Source organism: Pongo abelii, chromosome 8 (genome assembly GCF_028885655.2).
Source record: "Pongo abelii isolate AG06213 chromosome 8, NHGRI_mPonAbe1-v2.0_pri, whole genome shotgun sequence".
Taxonomy (NCBI): Eukaryota; Metazoa; Chordata; class Mammalia; order Primates; family Hominidae; genus Pongo; species Pongo abelii.
Window position 1 is genome coordinate 61,188,672 of NC_071993.2, and position 25,049 is coordinate 61,213,720.

Consider the following 25,049-nt stretch of genomic DNA (forward strand, 5'->3'; position numbering starts at 1 on the left):
TTTTAGAATTAAATCCAAAATCATAAATACTTTGATAACATTCTATTTGTATTCTTTGGCCCATGGAATATATTTAATTATATATATGTAATATGTAATTATTATATTCATATTATATATACTTATGACATATAATTAAATCTATTCCATGAGCCATATGTTTATATTAAATATTTTAATTTCAATTAAATAAATATATTTTTAAATGTATATGTTGTATATATACATTTGTTTGTTGTGTGCCAGTCAACTTCTATATATATATTTTAATCACAGTTACATGAAGAGCAAACGTGGTGGATTTAATAGTTTCCTCATGCATAAGATAGTTTATTCTTAATATCAAATTATGTTTCTGTTTCTGGAAATATAGGTTAATAGATATCCAGAGAAATATTCCCACTAGAGAGCATATAAAAATTCTTTGTGGGCCAGGCATGGTGGCTCACATTTGTAATCTCAGCACTTTGAGAGGCCAAGGTTGGCAAATCATGAGGTCAGGAGATTGAGACCATCCTGGCTAACACAGTGAAACCACGTCTTTACTAAAAATACAAAAAATTAGATGGATGTGGTGGCGGGCACCTGTGGTCCCAGCTGCTCAGGAGGCTGAGGCAGGAGAATGGTGTGAACCCAGGAGCTGGAGCTCACAGTAAGCCGAGATCGTGCCACTGCACTCCAGCCTGGGCAACAGAGCGAGACTCTGTCTCAAAAAAAAAATTATTTGTGAAACAGAAAAAATATTTATATAAATATACATTTCAATATCTATATGTATATATAGAAGTCCAAATATAGACAGAAAAATGCCTCAATATCAGGAAATAGAGTTTGAGTTTGGAGAAGTGAGCAACTCTTATGCTGTGACTAGCTCTCTTGATATTTTCTAATAAGTCATGGTTTAACCAGGTTATAACATGCACAGAAGGACAGCAGACAAATGTGCTAGGTCTATGCCTAGTAGCATTTTAAATTGCACATCTTCTATCAGAGTGAAACACTTGAAAAATACTTATTCAATTCTTGGCTGTGGGTAAGTGAGGAAAAAATATCTAAATCCAAAATTGTGATGACTCAATGAACCTGACAGAAACCCAAACAAAACCTGTATGGAAGTGCAGACTTTAGACCCAGGCCCTCTTTGAATTTCAGTAAGTGCCAATGGAAATGAGCTAAACATAAAACAAAAGAAGAAAAAAAAAACCAAGCCCTCTGGGGAAACATGTCACCATGGGGAAGAATCAGCAAAAATAACATCTTGCTGAATTGAGCCTGCAAAATCTTAAAAAATTGGTATAGTCAACTATAAAATATATAATAAAACAATTATGTTTAATATATATGAAAACACAATTATAAGTAATTAACAAGACACTAGCAACTTTGAAAAATGTACATTTATCAGAGAAATATACACTTGAATAAGAAAAGAACTTAAAGGCTTAATTATAGACTCAATATTTTTGCAGCACATTAAATTCTGAGGAAAAGAAACTAGAAATTCAGAAGAGTGAAGAAACTACTGACAATCCAACAAAGAGAAAAGCTTATGAATGTGAAATAGAAATGAGGATATATAAATGAAAGGATGATAAATTCAGTTTTAATTTGATTTTTAGAAGGAGAATATAGACAGAATAGCCTAGATACAACTATTTGAAAATAAAATGAATGAAAATTATCATTAATGAAAGTCAACAATTCAGAATTCCAAGAGTACTAAGTGGAATAAATGAAAATAAGAACATAAAAATAAATAGGTGAATGGATCTATTACAATAAAACTATAGAAAAACAAAACTCTTCCAAAGCAATCACAGAAAAAAGAATTTCCTACCTATACACGAAACTTCTTCTCAATAGCCATGTTGGAAACCAATAAAACTGAAGAAGAACTTGAAAATTTGAAGTTAAATAAAGTTATCTTTAGAAACCTTGGAGATTTATTTTTTTTATCTGTTGTGAGAGCAGATTGCTTACAAGTAACAAAAGTACACCTAACCTAATCAAAAGCCAAACCAAACAAAAATGACATGTATTGCAAGAATGCCAGGGTGTGTAATGGAACTCAAGGGACTAGCATGTATTATAGACCTCCATAGGAACTAGAACCAAGAAGTGGGAATAGAAAAGGAACCAGAACATCTGCTTTGCCTTCTCTCATTCTCATTCATTCTCTCTCTTTGTCCCCATTTCTCTCCCTGCCTCTTACTGTCTTTCTCTCCCTCTCTCTTCCTTTCCCACTTTCTCTCCCCTAGACCTCCTGCTCAGTTTCCCCAATCCCCTTATATGTCCATGAATGAAGGAGATCTGGGAAGCCTGAGAGTATTGATTTCAGGGATAGAGTTAGAAATACATTTTAGTAAGAAGATGAATTTGCAAATACAGAGTCCATGAATAGTGGTGATTGTATATAATATATAATTCAGTCTTCATATATCATACTTCTTATTGCTTTGTTTACTCTCTTGAATATTGTGAAAGAAAGCCATGAGTATTGATTCATGATTTATGACTATTTTTCTCCCTAATCTGCAAAATGCAATTGATACATAAACCTTGGGTATATTGGATGAACCAATATTTTTGCCTTCTAAATTTTTCTTCTAAGAAAGAAAATCGGCTGAACAGCTAATTCATATGTCATCACTCTGAAGTTTAGTTTAACTTTGTTTAGATTAGTTTAGTTACGTTAGTGATATGCATGTCAGAGAGGAAATAAGTTCATATGGAAAATTACCAATTCTCTAAAAAATAATAACTATTTTCTGTTATATCCAAGAAGCACATTTCAACTTATGGTGATTTTCTTATAACTTTTTTTTACTGACTAAACTCTCCAAACAGTGATGCATCCATTTAAAGTTTAATTTTATCTTAATTATAATAAATAAATTTTTCTTTAATAATTCTCAAGCCCAAACATTTGATTTAAAAAGTCTCATTGACCACTGTAAATAAACTTTAGTGTGTATTCACTAACTCTTAATAACGACTTCACAAATAGGGTGGGCACCAACAGAAAGGTTTTTGTCATGATACAAATTGATATGTCTTTAAATAATAAGTATGAAATTACCTAGTAATTATAGTCAGGTTTTTCCTAATTTTATTTATTTGTACTCATTGTAATTAGAAAATAATATCATAGAAACTTTACAAAAGAAAGGAAAAAGTCACTCCTGGAGACATAATTACACTTATTTGATATCACAAAAAATATAACATTTCAAAAAAGAATATAAATGGTATTAAAAAGTAATTCACTGGTCAGGCATGGTGGCTCATGCCTATAATCAGAGCACTTTGAGAGGCCGAGGCAGGTGGATCACTTGAGTTCAGGAGTTCAATACCAGATTGGCCAACATGGCAAAACCGCATCTCTACTAAAAATACAAAAATTAGCCAGGCATGGTGGCATATGCCTTAGTCCTAGCTACTTGGGAAGCTGAGGCAGGAGAACTACTTGAACCTGGGAGGTGGAATTTGCAGTGAGCCAAGATCATGCCACTGCACTCCAACCTGGGTGACAGAGCAAGACTCTGTCTCAAAAAAAAAAAGTAATATACCACAAAAAGAAATATTATTTTTTCAAAATCAACTATCAGTAGTACATTTTATGCTAAAATTTAGAGAAAAACACCAAGGAATCCTCATTAAAATTAGTAATATAATGAATTATCACGCTTGCTTTGGCAGCACATACACTAAAACGGGATATGACACAGAGAAGATTAGCATGGCTTCTTCACAAGGATGACATGGAAATTCATGAAGACATCCATATTTTTTGATGCAAAAATCCTCAGTAAAATAATGGCAAACCAAATCCAGCAGCACATCAAAGACTTATCCACCACAATCAAGTTGGCTTCATCCCTGAGTTGCAAGGTTGGTTCAACATACACAAATCGATAAATGTAATTCATCACATAAACATAACTAAAGACAAAAACCTCATTATTTTCTCAAGAGACATAGAAAAGGCCTTCGATAAAATGTCACCATCACTTTATGTTAAAAACTCTCAATAAACTAGGTACTGAAGGAACACACCTCAAAATAATAAGAGCCACATATGACAAACACACAGCCAATATCATACTGAATGGGTGAAAGCTGGAAGCATTCCCCTTAAAAACTGGCACAAGACAAGGATGCCCTCTCTCACCACTTCTATTCAACATAGTATTGGAAGATCTGGTCAGGGCAGCCAGGCAAGAGAAAGAAATAAACATATTTGAATATGAAGAGAGGAAGTCAAATTATCTTTGTTTGCAGATGATATGATCCTACATCTAGAAAAACCCATTATCTCAGCCCAAAAGCTTCTTAAGCTGATAAGCAACTTCAGCAAAGTCTCAGGATATAAAATCAATGTGCAAAAATCACTAGCATTCCTATACACCAACAACAGGCAAGCAGAGAGCCCAAATCATGAATGAACTCCCATTAACAATTGCTACAAAGAGAATAAAATACCCAGGAATACAGCTAACAAGGGAAGTGAAGGACCTCTTCAAGAACTACAAAGCACTGCTCAAGGAAATAAGAGAGGACACAAACAAATGGAAAAACATGCCATGCTCATGGATAGGAAGAATTGGTATCATTAAAATGGCCATAATGCCCAAAACAGTTTATAGATTCAATGCTATCTCCATTAAACTACTGTTGACATTCTTCAGAATTAGAAAAAAATATTTTAAAATACATACGAAATCAAAAAAGCCAAGGCAATCATATAGCCAAGGCAATCCTAACCAAAAAGAACAAAGCTGGAAGGATCACACTACCTGACTTCAAACTATACTACAAGGCAACACTAACAAAAACAGCATGGTACTAGTACAAAAACAGACACATAGACCAATGGAACAGAATAGAAAACTCAGAAATAAGACCACACACCTGCAACTGTAATCTTTGACAAACCTGACAAAAACAAGCAACGGGGAAAGGATTCCCTATTTAATAAATGGTGCTGGAAGAACTGGCTAGCCATATGCAGAAAATTGAAACTGTACTCCTTCCTTACACCTTATACAAAATTAACTCAAGATGGATTAAAAACTTAAATGTAAAACCCAAAACTATAAAAACCCTAGAAGAAAATCGAGGCAATACCATTAAGGACATAGGGACAGGCACAGATTTCATGATAAAAAAAACGGAAAGCAATTTCAACAAAAGCAAAAATTGACAAATGGGATCTCATTAAACTAAAGAGCTTCTGCACAGCAAACAATCATTAGAGTGAACAGACAACCTATAGAATGGAAGGAAATTTTTTACAATCTATCCATCTGACAAAGGTCAAATATCTAGAGTCTACAAGGAACTTAAACAAATTTGCAACGAAAAAACTATCAGCCTCATTAAAAAGTGGGGAAAGCACATGATCAGACACTTTTCAAAAGAAGACATTCATGTGGCTAACAAACATATGAAAAAAAGATCGACATCGTTGATCATTAGAGAAATGCAAATCAAAACCACAATGAGATGCCATCTCAAGCCAATCAGAATGGCAATTATTTAAAAAGCCAAAAAAAAAAATGCTGGCAAGGTTGTGAAGAAAAGGAAACATTTATACACTTTTGGTGGGAGTGTAAATTAGTTCAACCATTGTGGAAGAAAGGGGATAATTTCTCAAAGATATAGAAGCAGAAACATCATTTGACCCAGCAATCCCATTACTGGGTATATACCCAAAGGAATATAAATTATTCTATTACAAAGATACATGTACACATGTTCATTGCAGCACTATTCACAATAGCAAAGACATGGAATCAACCCAAATGCCCATCAATGATAGACTGGATAAAGAAAATGTGGTACATATACACCACATAATACTATGCAGCCATAAAAAGGAACAAGATCATGTCCTTTGTGGGGACATGGATGGAGCTGGAAGCCATTATCCTCAGCAAACTAAAGCAGGAACAGAAAACTAAAAAGCACAAGTTCTCACTTATAAGTGGGAGCCGAATGATGAGAACACATGGACACACGCCGGGGCCCGTTGGGGGTGAGGTGAAGTAAGGGGAGGGAGAGCATCACGAAGAATAGCTAATGGATGCTGGACTTAATACCTAGGTGATGGGTTGATGTGTGCAGCAAATCACCATGGTTCACATTTACCTATGTAACAAATCTGCACATCCTGCACATGTACCCCAAAACTTAAAATTAAAGTTGAAGAAAACAATAAACCAAAAAAAAAGAAAATTTCCAAAAACTTTCAAAATTAGTACAACCTTTAATATTTAAAAATTGCTTAATCAATTAGATCAAAAGGAAGCAAAATATATAGCTAAACATGAAGTAAATTTATTATTTATATATTATATTAAAAAGACCAATAATTTTATTACTTAATCATATGCATATGTACCTAAAAAAATTAAAGGAATTATTGAAGAGCATTATAATATTAAAGGGATATACTGTCTAGTTACAAGACAAATATGGAAAAATAATTGTTTAATACATGTTCCTGCAATAACCAGGTAGAATATAAATGACACTTCATGAAAGAAATTATAGTGTCCATAAGACTAACTAACCATTTTGTAAAATATGCATACTACAAGATGGGTATGTAAACCAAAAATAAAATCCCAAGCCCCCAATCAACTAAACACATCCTTGCCCCTGACAGGAAGGGAGATTGGATACATCTATCTCTTTATACTCCCTCTGTCTTGAATTCTCTCTCAAGTTTTGGCACAACTGACAAACATTAACATTAAAATGGAGATCATAAAAATGACCACACAGAATCTTTGTGTATATAAGATACCAAATTCCAGCCTGACTCTGATATAGCATCACATAACAGATAGGAGACACTGAAGAAAATCAAAATAATTTACCCCAAAATGTATGTTTTCACATATTTTGAAATGGCTTAGCAAAGCTGTCTTTCATGGGGCAAATTTGCATCTGTAGAGAATCTCCATTACTGCAGCCAGGATTTGTCTTTGGAAGCCTTTCCAAGATCAAGAAGAGATTAAGAGTCTGACACCTGTTAAGGCCTGAAAAGAGATACTTACCATCTGTTCTCTCTGAAGGCTGCTACCTTCGAGGCTTCATCCACATAATGAGAACCTAGGCCTCCACAACTCCCCTCATCTTTACTCAAGTATTTCCTCCTACTGACTTCAAGTCTTTAGACAAAGGTTAACTCTTTCAACCAGTTACCAGTGAGAAAATCTGAATCCACCTATGACTTGTATGTCCCCACTTTGAGATGACCTTCGTTTTTGTGCTGAACCAATACCTACCTTCCATGTATTGATGTATGTCTTTACCTGTAACTTCTGGCTCCCTAAAATAAATAAAACCAAACTACAACCCCACTCTGCCTCAGGCACACTTTCTCAGGACCTCTTGAGACTCTTCTCTGGGCCATCATAACTCATATTGGCTCAGAATAAATCTCTTTAAATTTTTACAGTTTGTTTTTATTCAAACAAGTATTATCTGAAAAGAAAAACCCATGTAACTGCACAAAGATAGTCAATTAGTACCATGAAAGTAGCATAGCATAAGTATAGCGAATGAGAGCACAGGTATAGCACCATATTGCCTGAGTTTAAATCCCCACCCTCCCGGTTACCAGCTCTGTGAATTTGGATAAGTTACATGTTCCTGAGCTTTCTTCACTATGAATTATAGATTTTAATAATACCTATCTCATAAGGTTATATAAGGTTTGAATGTATTAAATACTCCTAGACTATAGTGAGTGTGAATAATCTGTGAACATGTCAGTTATTTCTATTGTGGGTAAAACCTGAAAATTTAAATATTTTGCAAACAAAGCTCAAACCTTATACTAACACTAACAATCTAAACTCAAAAGAGTTTTTCTTGGAATTAAAATAACTTAATCAAATAAATTAAAGAGAAGTGTGAATAGTAAGGATAATCTGGAGTATATAGCCATGTATGTCCATCATATATGAGTTTAATAAAAATGCAAAGTTAGGTAAAGCGGTAAGATATTAGGAGCATTAACAGAAATATAATCCTGGACCTTTCTATAAATATTCATTAAAATAATAGTAATTCCAAGTACCACAGATTTAAGGATTGATGCATGATATATATTGCAGGAGGCTTTTATCAAGCATGCATCAGCCTAACAAGGCAAGTAATTGTTGCCATCTTATTTCACAGATTAGGACATAGGAGAAAGAAACAGGGGCATTACATAACTTTTTAGTAGCTGTGCATTAAAAAAATGGAGTATTTTAAGTACAAAATAGTAGACTGCAATTATATATTAAACTTTGTCCTTTTTTTGAAATATTTAAAACTAATACAAATAAAAGTGGGCACTGTCACACACGTTTGTGTGAAGAGACCACCAACAGGCTTTGTGTGAGCAGCAAGGCTCTCTATTTCACTTGGGTTCAAGTGAGCTGAGTCCAAAAAGAGAGTCAGCAAAGGGAGATAGGGGTGGGGCAGTTTTATAGGATTTGGGTAGGTAGTGGAAAATTCCAGTTAAAGGGGGTTGTTCTCTTGCAGGCAGGGGTGGGGGTCACAAGGTGCTCAGCGGGGAGCTCCAGAGACTTATTGTCCAGGAGAAGGAATGTCACAAGGTAATGTCATCAGTTAAGGCAGGAACAGACCATTTTCACTTCTTTTGTGGTTCTTCAGTTGCCTCAGGCCCTTTGGATGTATACGTGCAGGCTTGGGCTCAGGGGCCTGACATTCCTGTCTTCTTATATTAATAAGAAAAACAGAACAAAATAGTGGTGAAGTGTTGGGGCAGTGAAAATTTTGGGGGTTGGTATGGAGAGATAATGGGCAATGTCTCTCAGGGCTGCTTCGAGCTGGATTGGGGCGGCGTGGGAACCTAGAGCTGAAGAGATTAAACTGAAGAAAGATTTTGGGGTAAGGGGTGATATTGCGGGGTTGTTAGTAGGAGCATTTATCATATAGAATGATTGGTAATGGCCTGGATGTGGTTTCTTATGAATCGAGAAACTAAACAGAAGACACAAAGTCCGAATAAGAGGAGAAAAACAGGTATTAGAGGACTAAGAATGGGGAGGACCTAGGACATCCAATTAGAAAGTGCCCAAGGGGGTTCAGCATAATTATTTGCTTGGTTGGCGAGTTTTTGGGCTCTATCCTTGAGTTTTTTTATGTTGCTATATACCAGGCCAGATTGATTTAGTTAAAAACAACACTCTTCATTTAAAAATGTACAGTCTTCCTTTTTCAGCAGTAAGTCCAGGCTATTCCTGTCTTCTTATATTAATAATAATAAAAAAATAGTAGTGAAGTGTTGGTGTCATGAGGGGAACAGGAAGCTGTTTGGTCCTCTTTGTAAATTGATTTTGGGGTTAAGGAAAACTAGTGTACATGTGCCTGTCCAATTAATAGGTAGACACATGTATGTGGAGGAACCACAGAGGAAGAAGAGAACTTGTGAGGCAAAACTGGAAATGTAAAGTGAAAAGATGAGAGGGAGCACAAAAAGAGGTGTCTTGCACCCAGACTCTTAGGGATTTAGCAAGGGCAGCAGCCATTAGAGGTTGTAATGGGGATGGATGGGGCAACTAAGTAGAGGGGGATGTTTGATTTTTATGGTGTATGAGAAAGCACATTGTGTCTATGAGTAACCTTTTACTGCTATTCATGGGGCTGGGTATAAACAAGCAAGAGGAAGGGCTTGGAGGAGAGTCTGAAGAACAAGGGGAAGGTACCAAGAATGGAGTAAAATGTAGGACAAATGTCTTAAAGGAAATGAGAGGTTCCAGGAGGCAGGCTAGTGGCTTGTAACCCATGTGGAAGAGGTTATGAAAGGATGATAGAATGGAATGAGCCTGTGAGGCTTGAAGGAGGAATTTTCCTAGGTCTAAGAACCACTTGCCTTGAGTGGGGAGGGATTGATAGGTTGAAACTTCATTGAGAGAGTAAGTAGGATTGACTGATAAGAAGGAGAAACACTGGCCATGAGGGACAGAAGTAGGAATATTGGCTGCTTCTTTAGAAGTCTTATCAGCATAATTGTTGCCTTGAGCAATGGGGTCTGAGGCCCTTTGATGGCCTTTGCAGTGAATGACTCCAGCTTCCTTTGGAAGTAAAGCAGCCTTGAGAAGAGTTTTTATTAAAGAGGCATTAATGATGGAGGACCGTTCCATAGTGAGGAAACCTCTTTCAGCCCATATAATAGCATGGTGGTGCAGGATATGAAAGGCATATTTTAAGTCAGTATATATATTGACATGTAGCCCTTTGGCAAGAGTGAGGGCTTGAGTTAAGGCACTGAGTTTGGCTTGCTGGGAAGTAGTGGAGTGGGGCAGAGCAGTAGCCTCAATGATAGCTGTGGAAGATACTATAGTATAGCCTGCCTTTGCTGGTGAGTGGCAATTAGACCTGGTGGAACTGCTATCAATAAACCAAGTGTGATCAGGGTGAGGAACAGGAAAGAAGGAAATATGGGGAAATGAAGTGAATGCCAGGTGGATTCACTCACTCATGCAAGTCAGGGGTGGTATCAGGAAAAATGTGGGGGCCAGCCTAAAATAGTAAGGTCAAGTTGTTTGGACAGAAACGCCACAAGGTGTGGTCCCAGCTCTTGTGCAAGAATTCTGACTGCGCAGCCCTGCACTTTGGCTGTGTGTAATGAAAAAGGGTTGGGATGAGTTAGGGAAAGCTAGTGTGGGAGCAGCTTCTAGGGCTGTTTTTAAGAAACGGAAAGGGGGTGGGGAAATGATTTAGGATCTATGGGGTCAGCTAGGTTTCCTTTCATGAGTTTATATAATGGTTTAGTCAGGATGGCCAAACCAGGTATCCAAAGGCAAAAGTACCTAACCATGCCTAGGAAGGAAAGGAGTTGTTGCTTTGTAGAAGGGGTTGGGGTTTGGGAGATTAGCTGGACATGATCAGCAGGGAGAACACATGTGTTTTTATGAAGAATTATGCTGAGATAGGTAACAGATGAGGAAGAAATTTGGGCTCTGGAGGGGGATATGCGATATCCCTTTGAGAATAGATGTTGGAGGAGCAAGAGGGTGTCCTGTTGGGAAGATTTGTAGGAGGGGCTATAATGTAGAAGGTCATCAAAATATTCAATAAGGTGAGAAGCAGAGGGATAGAAAGAAAATAAATCATGAGAAAGAGCTTGGCTGAAATAATGAAGGCTGTCCCTGGAGCCTTGCAGCAGTACAGCCCAGGTAAACTGCTGGGACTGAAGGGTGTCAGGGTCAGTCCAGGTAAAAGCAAAGAGAGGCTGGGATGAGGGGTGCAGGGGAATAATGAAAAAAGCATCTTTAAAATCAAGAACGGAATAGTGAGTCGTGGAGGAAGGTATTGATGACAAAAGAGTGTACAGATTGGGCACCACCGGGTGGATAGGCAAAACAATTTGGTTGATAAGGTGCAGATCCTGAACTAACCTGTAAGACTTGTCTGGTTTTTGGACAGGTAAAATGGGGGAATTGTAAGGAGAGTTTATAGGCTTTAGAAGCCCATGCTGTAGCAGGTGAGTGATAACAGACTTTAGTCCCCTTAAAGCCTGTTGTGGGATGGGATACTGAAATTGAGCGGGGTAAGGGTGATTAGGTTTTGATGAGATAGTAAAGGGTGTGTGATCAGTTGCCAGGGAGGGAGTAGAGGTGTCCCATACTTGTGGGTTAAAGTTGGGGGATATAAGAGGAAGATGTGAAGGAGGCTTTGGGTTGGGGAGAAGGGCGGCAATGAGTTGTGGCTGTAGCCCAGTAACAGTAAGGGTAGCAGATAATTTTGTTAAAATGTCTTGACCTAATAAGGGAACTGGGCAGGTGGGGATAACTAAAAAGGAGTGCATAAAAGAATGTTGTCCAAGTTGGCACCAAAGTTGGGTAGTTTTAGGAGGTTTAGAAGCCTGGCCGTCAATACCCACAACAGTTATGGAGGCAAGGGAAACAGACTCTTGAAAAGAAGGTAATGTGGAGTGTGTAGCCTCCGTATTGATTGAGAAGGGGACAGACTTACCCTCCACTAGAAGAGTTACCCAAAGCATCTTTGATGGTCCTGGAGGCTTCTGAGGTGATCGGGTAGCATCAGTCTTCAGCCACTAAGCCAAGAAGATCTGGGAAGGAGTCAGTCAGAGAGCCTTGGGCCAGAGTTCCAGGGGCTCTGGGAGTGGCTGCCAGGCAAGTTGGACAGTCCAATTTCCAGTGGGGTCCTGCACAGATGGGACACGGCTTAGGAGGAATCCTGAGCTGTGGGCATTCCTTGGCCCAGTGGCCAGATTTCTGGCACTTGAAGCAAGATCCTGTGGGGAGAGGTCCTGGAGGAATACCTGGCCACTGCAGTTTAGGCGTTTTGAAGTTCTTGCATGCTGGAGATGTGGCCACAGTTTCTCTTACAGTGGAAGCAAGTAATTGCAACTCAGAAATACGTTGCTACTTGGCTGCCTATTCTTTATTATTGTACACCTTGAAGGTGAGGTTAATTAAGTCCTGTTGTGGGGTTTGAGGGCCAGAATCTAATTTTTGGAGCTTTTTTTAATGTTGGGAGCAGATTGGGTAATAAAATGCATATTGAGAATAAGATGGCTTTCTGGCCCCTCTGGGTCTAGGGCTGTAAGGCGTCTAAGGGTTGTTGCCAAATGGGCCATGAACTGGGCTGGGTTTTTTTATTTGATGAAAAAGAGCCTAAAAGCTAACTGATTTGGGAGAGGTCGGCTAAAGAAAAAGGAGCATTAACCTTGACTATGCCTTCAGCTCCAGCCACCTCTCTAAGAGGAAATTGTTGGGCAGGTTGGGGAGGGCTAGTCGTGGAACAAAACTGTAAGCCAGACCAGATGTGAGGAGGGGAGGTGATAGAAGGTTATAGGGTGGGGGAACGGAGGTTGAGGAAGAATTGGGACCTGGCTTGGTCTGGCAAGGAGCGGCCTACAGAGGAGGGGAGATATCAGATGTGTTAATAGAAAAGGAGGATTCGAAGGACTCAGAGTTTGGGATGGAGACTGAAGGAACAGACAGGAGAGAAAGAAAAAAGATTTGGGACAAGTTGCATTGGGAGCAGAGACTAGGGAGGGACTGATGTGTAAAAGAACACCTGGATGTCAGGCACCTCAGACCATTTGCCCATTTTTCGACAAAATTATCTAGATCTTGTAGGATGGAGAAATCGAAAGTGTCTTTTTTTGGCCATTTAGAACCATTGTTGAGTTTGTACTGGGGCCTAGAAGTATTGCAGAAGAAAATAAGATGTTTAGGTTTTAGGTCACACGTTAATCGAAGGGGTTTTAGGTTTTTAAGAACACAGGCTAAGGGATAAGAAGGGGGAATGGAGGGTGGAAGGTTGCCCATAGTGAAGGAGGCAAGCCCAGAGGAAACAGAGGGTAGAGGCATGGGGAGGTGGGTGGTACTTGCCACCCAGGGGAGATGGTACTTGCCACCAAAGGGAGGTGGTACTTGCCACCAAGGTGAAGGATCAAGACAGGCATCTCTGTGGTGTTGAGACACCTCTGAAATGTGGGTGAAGAATCAGGCAGGCATCCCCACGGTGATTTAGACACCAAGGGATGACTGCCTTCCCGAGTCTGTGGCCAGTGCTGGAGTTTGAGTTCATGGATAAAACGTGTCTCCTCTGTCTCTACCAGAAAGAGAAAGGAACTGAAGTTAAGGAAGGGAGAAATTGAAGGCTGGAGGGATAGCGAGAGGGGTTGGAGAAGGGAGTGAAAAGACTGCTTACCTGATTTGAAATCAGTGAGATGTTCCTTGGGCTGGTTGGTCTGAGGACCCGAGGTCATAGGTAGATCTCCTCACAGAGTGAAAGCGAGGACAGGGGACTGCTCTCCTGAAGGTGTCCTCCTGTCCTGGGTCTTCAGCACCAAAAGTCACACCTGTCCATGTGAGGAGACCACCAACAGGCTTTGAGTGAGCAGCAAGGCTATTTATTTCACTTGGGTTCAAGTGGGCTGAGTCCAAAAAGAGAGTCAGCAAAGGGAGATGGGGTGGGGCAGTTTTATAGGAGTTGAGTAGGTAGTCAAAGATTACAGTTAAAGGGGATTGTTATCTTGCGGGCAGGGGCGGGGTCACAAGGTGCTCGGTGGGTAGCTCTGGGGACTTATTGTCCAGGAGAAGGAATGTCACAAGGTAGTGTCATCAGGTAAGGCAGGAACCAGACATTTTCACTTCTTTTGTAGTTCTTCAGTTGCCTCAGGCCATCTGGATGTATACGTGCAGGCTTGGGCTCAGAGGCTTGGGCTCAGAGGCCTGACACACACCTCTTGAATCAGTCTATGCCCAGAGATTTAGTCAAATAAAGAGCAATGTATCCCATAAAGCCTTGGTGAAGAATGTCTGTCTCCCTGTAGCTTTTCTTGAAGTCTGTAGGGATGTTAGAGAGCAAAATACAATAAATGATATTTTAAACGTTGTCTCTCCATTGTCCCCTCCTCCCAGCCCATCTTTCTTCTCCAACTCTCTCACTTCCATTCCTTCTCCCCATTGTATTTTTTTAACCTGACATAACTGGGCTCCCCACATCTCTTGATCCAATAGCATCTTTTCATAGAATTAGCAATCCCTCCCCTTCTGTTTGCCCAAATTTCAACCCCCAATTCTGATGAGAAATACAATAGCCTATTTCTTTTCATCAAATAACTATTTATATTATCTTTATTTTTGCATTAAAATTGTAAACATATTTCTCTGTCAGTATATAATCATCTCTTACATGATGTTTTAGTGGCATAATAACCTTCCATTGTACAGATGTTTACTGCTACATCTAATTCTCAATTGTTGAAAATTTTGATTGTTTCAAATTTTTCACTACTACAAACAACTGTAAAACAAACAGCCTTGAAGTTAATTATGCTAAAAGTTTGACCATATGCTTAATTATTTCCTTAGGATAAATTTCTAGTAATTGAATTTTTGGTTTGTTGCTTATACATATTGTTAAGACTTTTGATATACATTATCAATTTTGCCTGCAGATAGTTTATACACATTTAAATTCACTCCAGCAGAGGCTGAGTGATATTTAAAAAAATCCCATTGTTATTTTAATTTGCATTTCATAATAAGGTGTGAAATTGTTTAATAACTTTTCTTTTGCCAAAAATGTAGCCAGTTATCTTCCTAGCAATTGCTGATTAAACTAGTTGAGCTTAAAATAACAATAATTAACATAGTATGGTATATGCATAGAAACATGGACACACATACACAACACATATATTACTTCCTAAGCACTGAAGAAACACACACAAATATACACATATTTCAAATCACTGACTGATTACTTGGAAAATCAAGTAGGTAGATGCCTGTGATTGTTAATATTATATTAGGTGTCAACTTGATTGGATTAGAGGATGGCTCAATGGCTGGTAAAGTATTGTTTCTGGGTATGTCTGTGAAGGTGTTGCCAGAAGAGAATGACATTTGAGTCAATGGACTGGGAGAGGCAGACCCACCCTTAATGTGAGTGGGCACCATCCAATCAGCTGCCAGAACGGCAAAGACAAAACAGGAGGAAGAAGGTGGAATAACTGTTTGCTAGGTCTTCTGGCTTCCTTCTTTCTTTCTGTGCTGTTTGCTTCCTCCTGCTCCTCCTGCCCTTGGACATCAGACTCCGGGTTCTTCGGCTTTTGGACTCTTGGACTTACACCTGTGGTTTGCTGGGGTCTTTGGGCCTTTGGCCACAGACTGAAGGCTGCACTCTCAGCTTCCCTGGTTTTGAGGCTTTCAGACTTTTACTGAACTCCTACTGGCTTCTTTTTTCTCCAGCTTGAGGCAACCTATCTCTGTGAGCCAGTTCTCCCTAATAAACTCCGTTTCATTTATACATATATCCTATTAGTTCTGTCCTTCTGGAGAACCCTAATACAATGTCTAACTCTTAAATGCCAGCACTTACTACCTAAAGTAATGATTTTCTATCTGTGTTTCCTAGCCTTTGAGTGGTTTGTATAATAAATTCAGAGGGTCAAGATCAACATTTTTTCAGCCACAATAGAACAGACGTGTGTGTGTGTGTGTATGTGTCTGTGTGTGTGTCCTTAATAGCATATACAATGTAAGCTGTGGTCAAAAAGAGTTTGAAAACCATTGATATAGATTATTTGTAGAATTAGATGTGTTAATATAAGTAGACAGCTTTGCTTAATACTTGACTTAAAGTAAGTATACAATACATATTTTTGAAAGTATGATTATTATTACACACATATGCATTTGCACATATAGTATAATCCGGGAACATAAGGCTTTTTAGATGACAGTATGCTTTCTGATTTGTGTTACAAACCTCTACCACAGGTTTCAGAATTGTCCACTGTTCCTACAAATAGATGATCCCTTTTGAATTTAGGGCTCTACCACATACCTGTGACAAAGCTAGTTTCTATTTATTGAGTCTTGTTTTTCACTTAGTAGGGCTCATGAGGCTAATTTGCGTGCTCCATAATATTCTTCTGCTTATGGTAATAAATTGAAGCTGGCCAGTCTCATTGGTACCAAAAACCTACAGTTAGAACACAACTATTTACAAGATACAATGCAGCAGAATTCTCTTCGATGAAGTCCAGAGCTTTCAGTTTTATGCTAGAAAGAAATTCATAGCTCAGAGAAGGATAAAATGTCAGTATTTTCCTCAAGATGCTTAAATATATATAAATCATAACTATTCCATATTCCCAAGAGAATTATTCACAGATCTCATCTTTTTCCTTTTAAATTCTATACTTGAAAAACTCATTCTTAATCAATGTAGGAGTAACTACTATAAGCATTTTGACCTTGAAAAGGATATGTCTTCCTATTGATATTCCTAATTTGGATTTAAATAAGAGCCTTCATTTTTCAATGATTTGATGCTTAATAATGCTTCTTTGCCTAAAAACAAGTTTAAAATATATTAATTCTGCATACTTTACTTGAGCATCCATCAGATGATAAATGAATTACAAAGTTATGCTCATTAATCAAAGGCCTATGGCATGACCAAAGCAGGGATAGTGATGATTGGTAGATTAGGAAGCACTGGAAAAATGCTCACCAGGCCATCTTCTCAACCAGAAGTGTGTTGCTCTCTGCACCAGTAACCCTCAAGGAGCATCTGAATATGGCTTTGAAAGTCCTGCATGATCAGACCACTTTTTACATTGCTATCTCCAATTCTGAAAATTTGTAACCACTCAATGGGTTCACCTTGCCCGTGGCCTAGAGAGAGGCAATATATTAAGACGAAAATTGCAATGGAGAAAGAGTACTTCAAGCAGAGCTGGCAGTGTGGGAGACCGGAGTTTCATTATTATTCGAATCAGTCTCCAGGAGCATTCAAGGATCAGTTTTTAAAGATAATTTGGCAGGTAGGGGCTTGGGGAGTGCTGACTGGTCAGGTTGGAGATGGAATCTTACAGGGTTGAAGTGAGGTTTTCTTGCTATTTTCTGTTCTGTGTAGGATGGCAGAGCAAGTTGAGCCAGATTACCGATCTGGGTGGTGTCACCTGATCCATCCAGTGCAGAGTCTGCAAAATATTTCAAGCACTGATCTTAGGTTTTACAATAGTGTTGTTATCCCCAGGAGCAATCTGGGGAGATTCAGACACCTGGAGCCAGAGGCTGCATGACCCCTAAACCTTAATTTCTAATCCTGTAGCTAATGTGTTAGTCCTGCAAAGGCAGACTGGACCCCAGGCAAGAAGCTGGTCTTTTCAGGAAAGGGCTATTATCAATTTTTTTCAGAGTCAAATGATGAACTGAATTCCTGCCCAAATTTAGTTCTGCCTATGCCCAGGAATGAACAAGGACAGCTTGAATGTTAGAAGCAAGATGGAGTTCATTAGGTCTGACTTCTTTCACTGTCATAATTTCCTCAGTTATAATTTTTGCAAAGTTGGTTTCAATTTTGCTCCCCTAAAATCATATTTAACTTATAATAAATAATTCCTAGGGCCGGGAGCGGCGGCTCACGCCTGTAATCCCAGCACTTCGGGAGGCCAAGGCAGGCGGATCACAAGGTCAGGAGTTTGAGAGCAGACTGACCAACATGCTGAAACCCCGTTTCTACTAAAAATACAAAAATTAGCTGGGCGTGGTGGCACACGCCTGTAATCCCACCTACTCAGGAGGCTGAGGCAGGAGAATCGCTTGAACCTGGGAGGTGGAGGTTGCAGTGAGCTGAGGTTGTGCCACTGTACTCCAGCCTAGGTGGCAGAGCAAGACTCCTTCTCAATAATAATAATAATTATAATTCCTAGGTTACCAACTTTTCTTTCTTGCCTCTGGATCCTAATTGCTGCTCTCTTCTATGCCTCAGCCATGTGATTCTCCATAGATTTTAGACCTGTACCACAAGTGGTATAAAAACAATGTTAGACTGATGCTCAGACAGAGCTTTGAAAATCATCTCACAATGTTAGAAAGGTTCATCTTCTAATCAACCAGATTACATCAGTGAGAAAGTCTCATTTTCATATTAAGTGAATTTGTTTGCTTAACACTATGATTACTAATATTTTCTTTTAGTGCGCAAGAGGAGGTCTTAGGCTCACAGCCGTCTGCAGACGGCAGTAATTAACTGAGATTTAATTACGTTTGTGTTAACGTACTTATTATTACAAAATGCCTTCTGCTCACAAAACATGGTTTTGATTTTCTTCTTATGGAAATGATATAAAATTGTCTTTCAAAATAATTTTAATTTAAAAAATTATTTGATAAAAAATAACTAGTCAGTAAATAATAATATTGAATGAAGATAAATTTGATAAAAGTCACAAACTTGACTGGCATATAAGTAAAGTTTTAGAAATCCTGACCTAGAAAATTCTCCCCAACATTCTTTATCTTCAGTCCTCATTTGAAATGTCACATTTATGAGAAAGACATCTTTAAGCCCCTCTTGAACCTCATCCTATTGCCTCTTTTTCTGTCCCTATCTTCCTCAATCCTTCTATCAAAAGATTTATCCCCTTTTATTAAAGTTGCCTATTTACTTCTCTTAATGCCCTATATAAAACTTTGTAAAGACAGATGTCATTCAAAATGTCATGTGATAAGTAAATATTTGTTAAGTCAATAAATCTGGAACTTGGATGAACAGGCATTGGGACTGTTAAAAGAGCATAATTATTATGATTTCGTTTTATAAAACAGGAACTTGAATTGTTGCTCTTTTGTTTCTTGTTTATTGTTTTTGTTTTGTTTTTTCAAGCCTTGGTTTTCTTCATCTTAAAAAAAAATAACCTCCAATCAATCACAAGGTAAAAAATTTGTAATTCTTGACCCCCTGTACAATGGACATAAAAACAGCAGCTAATACCAGACTTTACCCACCATTTAGAAGGGGGATCACATTAGCGATAGATTATCAGCCTGAGATTTTATTTAATACCAGCTCTAGCTTTGATTGGAACTGACTTAGCAGGAGTTCTCTCATTCTCTTATACATGTGGTTGGGACTGAGGTAGAAAGGCAGCAGCTGTGTTGATAATGAGTCTGAGTCTTTGCGATTGTTGATGGTGTCTTGTTGAACACCAGACTTGTTAGACACCCACAAAAGGGGACCTGATCTAAGGTGGGTGTGATTGTGAACAGAAACTTACAAGATTTAAAATTTCATAATCTTAAATTCATAACTTCATAAATCTTGTGAATAGAAATGAATGGCAGAGTTTTAAGAAATCTCTAATTTGTAACGGAGTGTGATGGATGTTGAGAGAGTCAGCCTTAGCCATTGCACCTAGAGAATATCTGTTACTGAAGAGATGACAACTCATCAGTTAGTCAGTAATTGAGAATTTGATTAGCCAATCAATAATTTACTACCTTCACTGTCCATAAAATATTTCACTGCAAGATTTTAAATGAATTTTAAAATTACTCATGTTAATTAAATTTTTTAGGCAGTGCCTGTGAAATCATAATATTCGTTTATTGCAGCAAACTAAGAGCTATTTAAAGAGAAAGACCATTGCACAGAAAAAAAAGTTACATATTGGGTGCTTAATTTATGTAACATTGTACCATATAAATCAAGTTACATTTTGCCACATAATATACTCCTTAATGAAGAAACAGATAACCCTCACAAATTGTGTTTTTATCCTCTGAGCATATAAAATTTTAAAAAGCGGGCATCTGGATATTATTTTAACTAGCTTAATTTGTCACTTATGGGAATCGCTAAGTTGTATGAATATATCAAAGTTGTACTTGTTAAGACCTTCATGTACACATTGTTGAATTATACATATTAACATATTACTGTTTAGAAATTATGAACAAAAATGGAGCAAACCTGGAAATGATGTATGATTCTGTATAAATTTAGAGATAAGTGGAGAGGGCTGCATTCTTTCATTCATTCAACCGATTAATAATCAACCTATGTGACATGCACTGTACTCTATTCCCTTTAGAGGTCGCTGTCCCTTTACAGGTTTTATTCATTTTTTGAAAAATTAGTGGGGCTCGATTTTTCATACTCATTTTGGAAAATATGGACTCTCAGATGTTGCTGTGCTAAGGACTACTAGCTGTCCCCTCCTTCCAGGTGCTCATCTAGGCTATATTTCCCACCATTCCTTGAATTTCACCTTGATTCCATGAAAAAAAAAAAAGATCTTATGTGTTCTTAATCACTATACATTTGGGGTGCTGTCTGTCAGAGCAGCTTAGCCTCCCTCAATTACTGTAGCTACCAGAAGCCTATTTGGGAGATTGTATAATACCACAGCGAAGTATATAGACTCAAACGTAAACAGCATGGTCTTGACCATAATTCTTCCAATTATGGACCATTACATAATTTCTCCAAGTGTAACTTTCCTCACCATAAAATGAGGCTAATAATAATAACCAGAGCCAGGTGCAGTGGCTCACACCTGTCATCCCAGTGACTCAGGAGGCTGAGGCAAAAGGGTTAAGTGAGCCCAGGAGTTGGAGGCTGCAGTGAGCTATGATCATGCCAATGCACTCCAGCCTGGGCAACAGAATGAGACCTCATCTAAATAAAAAAATAAAAATTAAATATTAACAATAATAATAACCACCATATGTGGTTGTTGGGAAGATAAAAGATGTGTGGGTGTGTGTGTGTATATATATATGGATTAAACTAGCCTCTGGTAAATAATAACTATTCAATTCAGGAGCCTGACTACTTTCATCTTTATTCCTCTGAGGATCCTTTAGGATCTGAGAAGAAAACATAGATGGACTCATGGTCAAACAAAATGGGAAGTGAAAAGTTTCATAATCTTGGATAGGCTGGCTGGAGGAGGTGGGACATGTGACTGGCATAAGATCGGGAGCTTGCCCTCTGTTGGGAAAGTTGACAATCACACCAGCCTCCTCACTAGATGCTGTACAATTCTCTACTCACTGAAGATCCTCTTATTTTAAAGATTATCTGACATGTACTTTCTCACAGGGGATAAACTCACCACAGCTACCTGATGAGATACAGTTGTTCTGAAGGAGGTAATACAAATAGCAGCTGATAGAAAACAACAACAATGACGAAAACAAAACAAAACCTAAAAGGGCCTCTAGGGCAGAGGGCCTAGCAGCAGCAAAATTATGTAAAGAAAACATTTGAAACCCAGAATCCCGCAAGGAAAGGAGAGGAATTGGTATCTTCAGGATTCCCAGGAGTTCAGAAAGTACAGCATCAGCAACCCATGCCATTTCTTCCCTTGTCCTGTCAGGGTAAAGAGACTGGAGATATAGTTACAGGAAGGATGCAACATGTGTGAAAATTGTTGTACTCATTTTAACTAATCAGAGAAGTGTGCAGTCATGGATATGATATTATCCACTACTGCCACGTCAACTATAATGATGAGGAAGGGGAACTTTTCATATCTATCTTGAGATAAATGGTGGACTGCCTTATAATAATTACATCAATGTATTCAACACAGCTCCTCAAAAGAATCTTTGGCCCATAAAATACATATGTTCTTATTGTGCTTTCACTTATTAATTTTTACATAAAGAAGCAAAGCACTTTAATGCAATTTCTATTAACCATTTTGACAGCAGTTATATGAGCGATTCTGGTTCAAGAAAGTCAAATGAATTTTTTATGTTTCCTATTTTAATTTGACTAAAATTATTTTAAGTGTTCCTAATGAATATCTTCCTGACTATTTAGATCTTGTCATGATGAATTTTTCTTGTAAGATCTAGGAAATCTTTTAGATCTATGTTAGGAAGAATGAGAAGAACACAGGTAAATAGGAAGTTCTAAGAAACTCTGGACTGGGAGAAAGTAGCCTTTTAATTCAGTTTTAGCCCTACACTCACACACATGGTTAGGGCTATGGCCCCACACATTGGCTTTGATGTGCACAATTTCAAAAGGATAGGCAGAGGATATATTACTTTTTGCCCAACAGCATTTAATTTCCTTTTGAGGAACTGCTCTCGTTTCATCTGATGGGGATGTCAATTACATGGGGTGATCAGAATCAGCCCTGAGATTTTGTTTAAACCCTCAGAAAGGAGTCCTCCTACTCCTCTGAGACATATAGTTGTAATGACTGTGTGTGCTAAGAGATCCTTCTAGCAACCTTTGCCTTAAGATGAGTTCACTACAGAGGAAAGCAGAGTCAAAAGATAAAGAAAGGAAAATGGTGTCTCCATGAAACAATTTGACCTCCTGGATGTCCTTGTATTTAATGTATCTATGGTTTTGGTCATAGCAATGGTTCTCACAGCCATTGTGGTCTTGGAAACAGCAGGAGCAGCTGCTGTATCACTTAGGAACTTGTTAGAAATATGAATTGTCAGGCCCCATCCAAAACTTACTGCATCACACTCCCTGGAGCTGGGGCCTAGAGAGTGTTTGAAGCAGCTCTCCAGGGGAATTTGATGCTTGCTAAGGTTTGAGTTCCCCTGGGTTACATAAATTATTGTGCTTCATTTGTTTGTTTAACCCTTATATGTAAAGATAAATTCTTTTTATATACAAGAATTTATAAAAATAAATTATTTTTATATACATGAGATTAAATAAGAATAAAAAATAGCTCTTACCATGTTATTTTTTACTATATTATTCAATTATTCATTGAATTATTCATTTACTAATTCATTCAACAAAATTTACTAAGCGCTTAGTCCCTATACTATGTAGTCTCCAGATGCTGAGAATGAGAAATAAATGAGAGACTTTATAATTTCAAATAATTTGCAGAATAAAACATAGCTAGGGATAATAAATATATGAGCTGCCATTCCTCAGCACTCATGATATTTCCTTCTAAATACATTATCATCATAATCCTTCCCAATAAAGTACTTCAGGGAAGCAATACTCATTTAACAGAATTCAGTCAATATTTTATATGAGCCATCACTTGCATTGAAAAAAAATTAACAAATATTTTTCTTTATTGTAATATAGAATATAAATTATATTTGATATAAAGTGGTTTGAGATACAGATAAAAGGTGTCACTTAACTGTGAGACAATAAATTTTTGGTTCATATTCTTGAAACAATATTCTTTACATTCTATTACACACACACATACACACACACACACACATATATCCATAGAATTTGAATAGTTCTCCATTTAGAATTAGATTTAATTTACTTTGGATGGGTTTGATATAGAACATGATGTCAATTATTCAGATATGGATATTGATGACAAAGAGAATGACTCTTTGCACGTGTCCTCTGCAACCACACTGTACTCCAAGTTGTCAATGAATATACAATGTGATAAAAGTTCTCATATAAATCCACTTGGGAGTAGCAGGATGAAGGTACAGATTATTAAGTCTTGTAAATCATGTTAAGATCTGTAAGGAAGTGTAGATGTTAAGAAGATATCCATTGGGTATTTTTCATCAGGGAAATGGGAAATGTGGGTGGGACATAATGACTATGATTCAATTTGTATTTGGAAAAGACCATTCTGGCAGCAGCATAAACAGATTGATAGGGATCAAAGTCAAGGCTAATAGAACAGTTAAGTGGCTCTATCTGCTAATTGAAGGAAAAAATAAATGGAAAAGTGAATGAATAAGTGAATGATGAATAAATGGAAATCAAGTGCTACTTTTTATTAGATTTCTTTGTGTTTGTGTATGGAGGTGGTGGAGTGGGAGCATTTTGACCTATAATCTTTTAAGCATGCAAGCTTTATAGCTCTACTTTCTCCATTATTCAAGGTCAGGACAGTGGTATGCCATAGTTTCCACAAGCACTTTCAATTCAGTGGTTCTGAGAAACCAGAAGGGAGCTCAAGGGTAAAGATGCAAAGCACTAGCACCAGAGCGCGTAACAGGATCTCTTAATTCCCTTCATGATTTTCTATTCTAGCTCCTCAGAGACGAGAGACAGGAAAAGGCGACAACTATAACAATCGTCTGTCCAGAAATAAAACTGTGTTCTAGTTCTTAGGTACCCGATGGAGAAGGGAAGGCAGCATAGCATAGCAGTGTGCCAACTAAAGAAGAAGGCCATAGGAGTCAAACAAGGGCCAATTAAATAGTCAATTTCATTTGTATTTCCTCTGGAAATGATATGAAATGGCACTGACAGGGTAATCCTATCTCAGATTGCTGGCCAATCCCTGGACATTGTGTTTAGTTCTGAGTTTTCTGCCTCCATATCACCTCTTATAAATGAGTGACTGTTGATAGGTATGGGATTTTCTTCTGGGGTGATGGAAATGTTCTAGAATTACATAGCAGTGATGATTGCATGACATTGTAAACATGCTAAATGTCTCTCAAATGGACACTGTAAAATGACTTAAATGGTAAATTTTATGTATATTCTACCACACGCAAAAAATAAAACTATAAAAAAGAATGTCATCGGGTTTTCAACACCCAAACTTAAGGGTCTGAGATACCCCATGTGCATGCTCATAAGCTAGACTATCACAGTTTTATATATTCTCTATAAATATACACATACATGAAATCTCTTGATTAAAGAACAGATCTTTATGTTTAAGCGCCTACTAAGTACTACAAAGTAAAATAATTATTGAATGCCTCAGCTTCCTAAAGCAAAATGCTCTGAGAGCCACATCTCACCTG

General features: G+C 37.8%; 1 non-coding gene across 1 annotated transcript; it reads left to right on the forward strand.

Annotated features, from left to right (window-relative positions):
* The first annotated feature begins 3,687 nt into the window (after positions 1 to 3,687).
* Positions 3,688 to 3,791, forward strand: LOC112135288 (U6 spliceosomal RNA). The gene has a single exon (XR_002916590.1). It is a non-coding gene; the product is annotated as a U6 spliceosomal RNA (small nuclear RNA).
* Positions 3,792 to 25,049: the final 21,258 nt, after the last annotated feature.